This window comes from Sapajus apella, unplaced genomic scaffold (assembly GCF_009761245.1).
Source record: "Sapajus apella isolate SASKATOON/1434 unplaced genomic scaffold, GSC_monkey_1.0 scaffold2, whole genome shotgun sequence".
In the NCBI taxonomy this organism is placed as follows: Eukaryota; Metazoa; Chordata; class Mammalia; order Primates; family Cebidae; genus Sapajus; species Sapajus apella.
In genome coordinates, this window is record NW_022436942.1 from 73,014,840 (window position 1) to 73,026,487 (window position 11,648).

The 11,648-nt window shown below is 40.4% G+C and overlaps 1 long non-coding RNA gene across 1 annotated transcript in view; it reads right to left on the reverse strand.

Annotated features, from left to right (window-relative positions):
• Positions 1-1,844: 1,844 nt before the first annotated feature.
• LOC116557123 overlaps positions 1,845-11,648 on the reverse strand; it is a 12,675-nt gene continuing 2,871 nt past the window's right edge. The window contains exons 2-3 of the long non-coding RNA XR_004271374.1: positions 3,096-3,199; positions 1,845-2,103 (exon numbers count right to left, since the gene is read on the reverse strand). This is a non-coding gene — a long non-coding RNA (uncharacterized LOC116557123). The remainder of the gene's footprint in view (positions 2,104-3,095; positions 3,200-11,648) is intronic.

Sequence of the window (11,648 nt, forward strand, 5' to 3'; positions counted from 1 at the left end):
GGAGGAAAAGATAGGCAAAGACACTTAGCATGGTTCTTGGCACAGATCACACTGGAATTATTTAACACTCAGCACAACCTGTGCATAAGCAGTTAGAATGGTCACCAACTGGCTTGATATCAGCCCTGGGGTGGGGCCCATGATAAGCTCTCCAGAACTGGTAGCTGTCATCATCATCATTGCCACCAGGCCAAAGGCTAATAGACTCAGTGCCTGCAGCAAGGAGCTCTCAACTTAGTGTGGGAAAGAGACAAGCAAGCAAACATTTACACTAGTGTGATGAAGGGCATAAGAATGTGCAAAATGATGATCCATTCTGCTATGGGAGGAAAATGTTCATATAATCACAGAGGGCATAGGTCCAGAGGTCTCTGGCCCGAACCTCAATTCCAGCTCTCAGACGCTTTTAAGAGTTGACATTTGTTCCCACTGTTTCACCCAATTTTGGAACAAAGAAACTAGTTCCGAGCCCAACTAAAACCAAACTCCACTGCTCATCTTCTATTACGACCTTGGGCAAGTCACTTAGCCTCTCTGAACCTGCTTCCCCATTTATAAAAGGGGAACCATTAAAGTCTTTAACTCCTAGCAAGCACTTAAGACAGTGCTTGGTGTTATGTTTGACACTGGTAAGTGCTTTATAAATGTCATGTGGGTTACTATTGTTACCACTTTTATTATTTGAGGTGTTGAATTAGACCCATTCTTCCTGAAAGACTTCTGTTCTCATGGAAAAGATGGCTCCATGAGAGACTAATCTTAGTTTTCCTTCCCACACATACCATACACAGGGCCCTCTTGAACTTCAAAGAGAAGCCCTGCCAGGAAGCTCAACTTGCTGTAAGTTTAGCAGGAGAAAGATGGGAGCTGGCTTCCAGGGCCGCTGAGCAGCTGTTTGATATCACACCAGGGTGGCCAAGACTTTGGGGACGGCCCTGTTTACTCCTTGCAGATAACATCTTGAGTGGACTGTGGGGAGGGATGGGAAGGACGCTCAGGGTCAGCCTTCACCTTTGTAGTTGTTTAAATGTCGATTATAACGCATCTGAGACTGACTTGCGCTAGGGTGAGGAGCGAGTGATGTGTTTGAAGATATCCTATGTATTTGCTTGAAGACTTCATTTAAGGGATCTTAAATCTCTTAACAAAAATTGGTGGATCTCAGCCATCGTTTTTCTGGTTAAGAAAGTGCTCAGCAGCATTTTCGTTAATAACCTCCATGGTTGAAAACTCTTTCTAAGATACCAGAGGCCTTCTCCATCTTAATTAAATATGGCAATGAATATTAATAAATAATTGAGCTATCTACCTAATTGAAATGAAATGAGAATTGGATTTTAGAAAATAAGAAGTGCGCAGACAAAGATGTTTTGGAAGCAACTTGTTTTTTAAAAAGTGCAATGGCTTTCTTACTGCAGGATTTCCTAGGGTCTGTTGTATGCCCAAGTGCATTTTGATTTTGTCTCCTGAGAAGGACCTAAGAAGCCACAAATTTTGCAAGAGATTTTGGATCACAAAATCTTTAATTTGTGGAGCATAGTATGAGATTAGTATCCTTAGGTACACACTTTGGTCCAGGCTACCATGAGAATACAATAGGTAAATTACTCAGACCAGTGCACACCACCCACAGCAAGTGCTTGGGTAATGGTACACATTATTACTGTTACGATGGAGGGGGTTGAACTTCAAGGTTGCCTCTAACTCAAGAAATTGATGATTTTCATTATAATGCCATCACGAAAAGGTAATTGAGCTTGTTGGCTTGGATGAAATGGAAAAAAAAATAATTGAAATTATGCACTCAACGTAATTTCTTTCATAATTTAAATTTAGTTCTTAACAAGTTGATCTTCATTTGTCTTTTTTTTTTCCTTGGTTTGATTTTTTTTTATAAGACCTTAACAAACAATGAAATCCTCAGAGGCAACTCAAATAATATCCCAGGAAAATCCCAGGGCACACGTTTCAGCATGTGTGGGAAATGTGTTGTCTGGACAAGGAGCATAATCCAGCAGACCCTGGGTTGCACCAGTGTCCTACCTGGGACACACATGTGCTGTGAGCAGATGGAAACCACCTCACTGCTTTGGGTACTGGGCTCTCAAATTATGAAACATAAACAGGAGATTAATGCATCGGCTTGCCACTCAAAGTGTGGTCCTCAGATCAGCAGCAGTGACATCACCTGGGGTTATTACTTTTCTTGGAGGGAAGTCGTTTCCCATGTACTTACAATGTCCAGATTTTGTTGGCAACTTGGTAAAGTGGCCGTTTGCTTAGCCAGATATGCCTAAACATTTTGAAACTCCGAGTTAAGGAGGGCAGTTCCTGCTTCAAGGAGAGAGCTGGTGCCAATTCTCATTTTCATTTCTAGATCTGGATCTTTATGACAAAAACCTCATCAACCTGGAAGAGTTACTTTCCTGCTTTCAACTCTGAGTTCTCCATCACCTCCCCTGGCTCCTTGCACATACACTCTCTCTTCTTTTCCATATAATAAAACAGCAATGTAATCAGCCCCTGGAACGCGTCTTGGCAAAAGGAATAAACTCAGGCAGCTTGGTTTATTAGCTGTTTCCATGGGAGAGAACTCTTGGGGCCAAACAGATATTTACAAATATTGTAAGCACTCTGCTGCTCCCCAGCAGCGACACGGCTGTCTGGAGATAAATAGCTTCTCAGAGAATTTAGGTTTTCTTCTCCATCTCCTCCTGCACCCTTCTCATCTATCTTGCTTTCAGCCAGATCGTCCTATTACTAGAAGGTCCCTAGAAGAGATTTTTTTTTTTTTTTTACCACCTGTGGCACTGAGGGCCTGAGGGCTTGAGGTTTATTGCTCTGAGGGAACAGATCAGAAATGTGGTTGTGAAAGATGAATATTTTGATATATTTTGTGATTTAACCTGCTCAGAGCCTTTGTGACCAGAAGTGAGCATCTCATAAACGGTGTTTTTAGCCTCACAGCTCTTACAGTGGTTAGAGGACCAAGTTCAGGGTAATTATGTCAACTTCTTCTCCAAGTATTGATTTACTCAACAAATAGACATTGACTCCCAGCACATACAAGGCAGTGCATTCAATGCCGAAGTTACCATCTTGTATCTGTTAGGGTCCAGCGAGAAAACTGGCATCATTAGAGGTCCTTCAAGCAGAGAGAATTTAACACAGGAAATTGAATCCATAGGTGTTGGAAAAGCTGAGGAAACAGATAACAGAGAGTGAAGCAACCTAGAGTTTACCAGTAGCAGGAAGTCACTACTGTCTGTAAAGAAAAGGGGCTCCAAAACCTAATGCAATAAAATAAATAAATGAGGGGGGGAAGAAAAGGGGCAAAAAGAGGAGCTTATACTTTGAGAGATGAAGTGCCAGGACCATCAAGTGTAGCCAAGATTGTCAAGCAGCTGTAGCTTCTGCCAGAGCCTTCATGAAGTGATACTCAACTGTGTCCTCTTTCTTTGCTCTAGTCTTCCATCAGAGCCTCCTACTGGCTGAGTATTCAAGGAAGCAAGAAGGCAAAGGAGCTTGGAAAATGTAGCTCCTTATGATTTGGAAGAGAATAGAGTAGATAATGGATCTGAGAGTGAGTAGGTGCATAGTTGGCACATGTGGCAAGACGGACAGGTACAGTCTTAGAAAAAAGTGGGTGTCAACTATTGCCTGGCCCTACCATATCTCAAGCCCGAACTGAATCTAAAGGGTGAGAGATGATGGTCTTCCTTTTTTTTTCCCCCCAACCTAAACTTTGGAAACTTGCCAAGAGAAAAAAAGTCACGTTGCAAAAGGAAATTTACTTAGTAGATGAGCCAAAGTTTCTATGAACAAGTCCTCAGTGACACCATTTTAGTTTTAGAGCCCCCAAATTAGCATTGGGGTGTTTTCCAGCCTGGAAAGCACCTTTCCCTGCAATAATCATGATTAAAATTTATTGAATACTTGGTATGTACTGGCCATTGTGCTAAATTCTTCCTATGCATTATCTTTTTAAACTTTATATTGATCCCATGAGGTAGCAATAGCTACTCTTATTAGAACCAATCTGTAGATTAGCAATCCAAGGTTTAGACAGGTTAAATTTAGCATATTGCCAGGGAGTGGTAGAGCTGGAGACAGGCAATCTGACTTCCAAACCCATAGTTTTAGCCACTTTTCAATATTGCCTTCCAATGAAAGTATATTTAATGTTGTGGCAGGTAAGAGGAAAATCTGAGTTGAATATAGTTCAGATGACATAGTTCAGAATATAGTTCAGTGCAACACACCCTCAACTAAATCATAGATTAAACAAGGTAGTCATTTATTTTTCTTGCACATAAGGGACTGCTAATATGGCAACTCTGCATCTTGGAGTTTTCAGTAGCTGGGATTTCTCTTTTTTCTTTGTCATCCTTAGGGTATTTTTGGTCATTGACACTTTTCTAGTTACTTCACCACCAAATTTGTAATCTAGACAGTAGAAATAGTAAGATAAATGTGAGGGGAAAAAACTCCTTCACTCTTAGAGCATGACACAGAAATATCACACATTTTTCTCTGTCCCATTAGCTAGGACTTAGTTATATGTTCCCACCTAGCTGCAAGGGAGCTGGGAAATGGGCAGCCTGGCTAAATTCAATTATTCTGTCAATACAGTGGAAAAGAAAAACATTGAGGGACAACTCTCTGCTTCTGCTTGCACATACCTTTCTTTTTACTTCAATGTTCAATGTGCTGATTGAAAATCTTTTCCATGTTTCATCTCAGCTAACGTGCAAATCTCCAATTTGGGATAATTTTGTGTTCAGTTTACAATGCATGAGGCAACTGAGGACATGAGAGTCGAAATTACTTGTTTCAACACGAGTCAGTTATGTGGTGAATGAGGTTGGAATGGGTATTTATTTTATAAGTGGCCTTTCAATTGTTTTTTATATTGCAAATGGCTTTTTGCTTCTTGATATAACCTCATTACTGTGTTCGAGTTGGATAAAATATTCTTATGTAATGAAGGCTCTGCATATAAACACCCTTTGTTTAATGCTATCCAACTATTAGAAATTATTATCGGGAATATTACTCAATTTTTGACATTAACACCATTCCAGCAAGTCTGAACTAACTGATTCATGTGAAACAATAAAAAATGTGAGAAAGCTGAAGTGTCTGGAGGGTTTAGTCAAGAATTATTCATTTTTATGGACAGAAACTTAGCCTAGCTCAAGCCAGGAGAATTAACTGTAACAGACACCAGATGATATCCTGTGTATTCAAGGGTTAGAAACAAAGTTTAGGGGATCCCACCAGTTAGGAATTTGTCATTTGAGCCCTACACAACGCATTGTATAGGGAAGCACACATTGTCATTATATAAAAATCACCACCGATAAACTCATGCACATATTCCGCAGCAAATCTCTCAGCCTGTTTTACATGAGTGTAACTACTCCTCAGTGCATCAATACCTTTGTTGGACACTCCCTCACAGGTTGCCAGATGCTGTAGGTATCTGACCATACCATGCAAATACAATGCAAATAGATTGCAAAGCAAAATTGCAAGTCTTGCAAAAGATGCAGGATTTCAGAAAGTGGATGGAAATTTTGCTGGAGAACGGCTCTAATTACAAGCAAAGCATCTGATGGATGGGAATGTGTTAGCATCGGGCCCGTTGACAGGACATGTGCTTTAGATGAGAATGATTTGTGTATCAAAGGATTAAGAGAGGCGCTGAGGAAAATTGATGAATCTTTCCAGTATTCCTGAAAAATTACCACCTTTATAATCCTGCTGCAGAGAAGTCCACTGTGAAGGGAACGTGTCATCTTATGATATCATGTAGTTTATGTAAATATATAGTTTCAGAAAACTTGCCAAAGCTTGATTCAAACTTTGTTCATTCTAAGAATTAGAACACTGTTGACATTACAACCAGACTATTGTTAGATATGATAAAATAACTTATTTTTCTAATTTTCAGCTTGAAGAGTTTTCAATCCCCTAGGGTTCCCTTGGATGTTTTATTAGATTGTGAAGTTTACTGAATATTCCTTGTTTTGAGATGGGGTTGAAGGTTTTGACTTGCTGTTCAGCCTTTTTGCTTTAGCTGGCTGGAAGCAATTGCTGTGCAAAGTAATATGTGTTGGGAGAGCCTCAATTCTTGGCACCTCTTTGGGTGCTGGAGTAATAAGGCTATGGTTGCTGCTGCTCACAAAAACAACCACAACCAACATTCACTAGACCTTTTTCATGTGCAAAGCCAAATGTTTACATGGGCTATGTCATGGAATCCTCAGGTCACCCTATAAGGTAACTGTTGTTTCAGACCCATTTAACAGTTGAAGATAGTAAGGTTTAACAAAGTTAAGCATTCTGTCACTAAGTTTCAACACTTGGTCCTTTGGGAAACTAAATCCTTCCTCCCCACCCCCCACTTTTAAAAATTGTGGTAAAAACATTTAACATAAGGTTTACCCTTTTATACAGATTTTAAGCATACAGTACAGTATTGTTGACTCTAGGCACCGTGTTGGACAGCAGATTTCTAGACTTACTTAAGTTGCATGACTGAAATTTTACACTTGTTGAATAGCAATTCCCCCTTTCCCCCTGCTCCCTGTCCCTGGCATCCACCATTCTACACTCATGGGGCACCAAGCCAGGCATGAGGGATTCACCCCCTGCACCAAACCCTCTGCCCCACCCTACCAGGCCCCAACTCCAACACTGGAGATCAAATGTTTACCTAATATTTGGAGGACACAGATATCCACAGTGCATCAGCTGGGGTCTCAGGGAAGAGAAAGGCAATGGACTGACATTAGTAAGAGCTTGGGCCTGACGTTTTACAGATCTAGATTTAAATTCTGGCTCTGTCAATTCTTAACCCTCGGACCTTATGCAAGGGAATTAGCCATTCAATGTGGAAAGAATGCCCAGAGACTGTAATATCCACAGAGCTAGAAATTGAGCTGGGTTCTGATCTTGCTTCTTCTACTCTTGGGTGTCAGACCTCACTATCCCCCAACCCTCAGTGTAGATCCATCATGTACCATGACCATGCAGAATCACTCTCTTCTTTGTGCCCTCTCTTTTTCCCGTGCAAGCTCCTATGTTTACATTTATTAGTTTCCTTCTTAGTCTCCCCCATTAGAATATAAGTTTCTTGAAGGCAGTTGTGACTTAGTCCATGTTTGTACCTCATGTGGCAGGCAGCCTCTAATGTGACTCCCAATAATCCCCACTTCCTGGTATTAAATATAATTGTGCAATTTCATCCCCTTGAGTGAAGAATGGACTTACTGACTCACTCTAATGCATAGAATACAACAAAAATATGGACTGTCACTTTTTTTTCTTTTTTTATGGTGGGGACCCTCTGCTGGCAGGGCTAGAATGCAGTCTAAAAATGGGTATGCCTGTAATTGTATTTAATAATAGAGACATTAAAAAAAATGAGGGAAGAAAATAATTAACAAGCAACCAACCAATATTTCATTTAAACCTGTAAATAGGTGTGATGTGGTACTGATAAGAGTGTATATTTTGTGTATTTAAAGTGGAGAGTTCTATAAATGTTAATTAAGTCTACTTGTTCCGGATCTGAGTTCAAGTCCTGGATATCGAAGTTAACGTTCTGTCTCACTGATCTGTCTAATGTTGATGTTGAAGTCTCCCACTATTATTGTGTGGGAGTCCAAGTCTCTTTATATATCTGGGTATTACTGTACTGGGTGCGTATATATTTAGGATCTTTAGCTCTTCTTGTTACATTGATCCTTTTATTATGTAATATCCTTCTTTTCTTCTTTTGATATTTGTTGCTGACAGTCTATCAGCAAGCAACAAAGCAACAAGGACTGTCACTTTCAAGATTAGGTTACAAAGAGAGAGAGACTTCTGTCTTGTGCACCTTCTCTGGTTCTCTTGTTCACTGTCTCTGGGGGAAGCCAGCTGCCACTTGGTGAGCCACCCTAAGGAGAGGCTCACATGGCAAGGAAAGCCCCAAGCCAACAAAGACCCAAGGCCTTTGTTCTACAACCTGTAAGGAATAGTGTTATTCCCAGTTGAGCCTTCAGATAAGGCTGCAGTCCCAGCCAAGACCTTGATTGCAGTCTTATAAAAGACCTTGAAGCAGGGAACCCAGCTAAGCCAGGACCAGGTTCCAGCCAAGTTTTGACCCATGGAAACTATGAGATAATAAATGTTTGCTTGTATTTTAAGCTACTAAGTTTTCAAGTAATTTGTTATACAGCAATAGATAAGTAACATACTTTAAAAACTAGTGCAGTACCTAAGGTATAAAGGGTATTTAAATAGCCTTGTTGAATAAATAACCTGAAAATCTTAATACTAATGGCCATGCTAATAATGAATACTTACTGAGTGCCTAATATGTGCCAGGCCTGTGATAGACATTATCTTAAGGTATCATAGAAGAGTAGGAACAATTGTGAGTCCTATTGTGTCAATGATAAAACTGAGATCTAGAGTGGTTACATAAGTTGAGTCATAATTTAAACTCACTTCTATCTAACCCAAATCTTGATATATCTACCATTGTTCTGGCCTCTTTGTCTATCTTGGCATTTTAATCTAATTTTTTATTTTATTTCCCTGGCAAAGGGAAAGGACTTAAGGTTACACTGTGAATTAAAGACAGATCCTGGACTAGCATTCTAGCCTCCTGGTAGTCCATCAGCGCATTTTCTAACCCCTCATCCTAGCCTGTCTTGAGGATACCACACTGTCAGGAAAGGCTGGCTATATCTTTGCAAGCTCAACAATCATGCCATTGATGGCTACCTTATGTATTACCCAAGCATGGAAAATGCAGTTACCCAATGACATCCATGCCCAAAGTTGAACTTATTTACAGTAACTACACCTGCTTCTCCAGTAAGAAGCTCCTGTGTAATTGAGTGGACTGGGCAGGAATTAGATCTGGGCCCATGATCTATACAGCCTGCCTGCAGCTTAATCTATGTCAATTATTTCCACTGCTCTCTGTTCTGTAGCAGAAGTTGGCCATGTGGCTTTGGGAAGGCCAGCAGAGGGGCAGCAGCAGATACATTTGGAAAGGATCATGCAGATGGTATGACTTGTCAATTTTAAAACCAGAAGAGCTTTGGGGCAGACTTGCTTACTTTTTACATACATTTAAAATACCCTCTACGCCTTTCCTGATACCCTGGGCATCTTCTTTTCCAGGAAGCTTTCTTTTCTCCTTTTAACAGCGTCCACCATGTATTGAGGTATCATTACTTGTCTTTCTCTGTGACTAGAATTTCCTGGACACAAGGATTTTGTCCTGTTTATCTCTGTGTTACTAACGCATCATTCAGTGCCTGGGACATGGCAGAGGGATCACTTGGCTGTTGTACTGGCAGTAAATGAAAAGGGCAGAAGTATAGCCCCCTCCACCGTAGTGCCCCACGCCCCCCCTCTCTCATTAGCTTGTCTCCTTTCTCATGCATGTCAGCATAGGGTGCAGTACAGTGTAGTTTGTCCTAAATGTAATATGAAAGGTAATCGAACTGGCTCAGAAATAAGCCCTTGATCAAGATGTCCAAAGCTTTTTTTTTTTTTTTTTAAATTCATTCCTTCAATATTTGAAAATTATTTTTTTCTTTGAGAGAGTCCTATTACATAATTAACAAGTTAAAAGCTCTAAAAGTCTGATAATGATAAAGAAACTGAATTATTTTCTTTCATTTCTGAACCCACTTATTATGGTATGATTGGCATGTAAAAGGCTGTAGCCATTTAATGTATACATCTCAATGAGTTTGGGAAAAAAGTATACATGGCAATGCCATCACCCATCATGGCCAAAGAAATACACGTCACCTTCCAAAGTTTTCTCCTGCCCCCATTATGATGATAATAATGATGATTATTTTGGTACCAAGAACACAACATAATATCTACCCTTTTAGCAAATTTTAAGTATATAACACAGTATTGTTAGCTACAGGCACTATACTCTATATGCCCTATAGTAGATTTCTAGAACACATTTATTTTGCACAACTAAAATTTTCACTTCCCATTTTTCCCTCCTCCCAGCCCCTGACAACTGCCATTCTATAATCTACTTCTATGAGTCTGACAACTTTAAGTTTTACATAGAAGTGAGATCATGCAGTATTTGTCATTCTGTGTCTGGCTTATTTCACTTAGCATAATGACCTTCAGTTTAATCAGTGTTGCTGCAAATTGTGAGATTTTCTTGTTAAGGACTGATTTGGGTAGGCTATTGTGGGCAGATCACATGAGGCCAGGAGTTCAAGACCAGCCTGAGAGACATAGTGAAACCCTGTCTTTACTAAAATACAAAAATTAGCCAGGTGTGGTGGTGCACGTCTATTATCCCAGCTACTCTGGAGGCTGAAGCATGGGCATCAATTGGACCTGGGAAGCGGAGGTTGCAGTAAGCCGAGATCACTGCACTCCAGCCTGGGAGACAGAATGAGTCTCTGTCTCAAAAAACAAAAAAAACACAACTATTTGCTTTTAAATTGATAAACACAAGGCAATTCGTATGTTAGCTTGATTTAGCCATTCTACAATGTATACATATATCAAAACATTATATCATATACCATAAATCTATACCTTTTTCATGTCACAATTTCTTTGTCCACTTATTAACTGATGGACACGTAAGTTGAGTCCATATCCTGCCTATCCTGAATAATGTTGCAATAAATTTAAAAGTGCAGATCTCTCTTCAAACCCCTGATTTCAATTCCTTTGAATATATATCCAGAAGCAGAATTGCTGGATTGTATGGTAGCTCTGGTTTTAATTTTTTGAGGGGCTTCCATGCTATTTTCCATAGTGGGTGCACTGATTTTCATTTTCACCAACAGTGTACAAGGGTTCTCTTCTTGATATCCTTGTTCACACTTGTTTTCTTTCCATTTCTTTCTTTTTTTTTTTTTTTTTAAATTTATAAAGAAAATAGGTTTAATTGGCTTATGGTTCTGTGGGCTGAACAGGAAGCATGGCAGCATCTGATGCTGGAGAGGCCTCAGGGAACTTTGACTTATGGCCGAAGGCACAGTGGTAGGAGGCAACTTCACATGGCTGGGAGGCTATGTTTTGGGCCCTTCTGTCCATGGCTCTGCTCCTTGCTCCAGCTGGAAGATCATCTCAGGTTTGGGAATGCAGTGTCCCAAGGATACCAAGCTGCTGTAGGTCTCCAGCATCACGTTGCTGTTCAGGGTCCGCTGAGCATCATCCAGGCCCTGCCATTCCTCCCAAGTGAAGTCCTCAGCTATATCCTCAAACAACGCCAACCCCAGAAATGTATTAATTTATTTTGCTTTTGGAAACATATAGAAGTTTCTGGAATTATATTGGAGATTTATTCATCTTTGCTACTCTTAGAAATGCATGTAGCATTATGGAAGCATAGCTTCAGGGATGCCAAACGCAACTGTAAACCTGCAGGGTGGTCCAGAGAGCGTAGCAGCCAGAATACAGTAACAAAATGGCAGAAGTCTGTCCTTCCTTCCCTACTTCCTTCCTTCCTTCCTTCCTTCCTTCCTTCCTTCCTTCCTCCCTCCCTCCCTCCCTCCCTTCCTCTCTCCCTCTCTCTCTTTCTTTCTTTCTTTCTTCCTTCCTTCCTTCCTTCCTTCCTTCCTTCCTTCCTTCCTTCCTTCCTT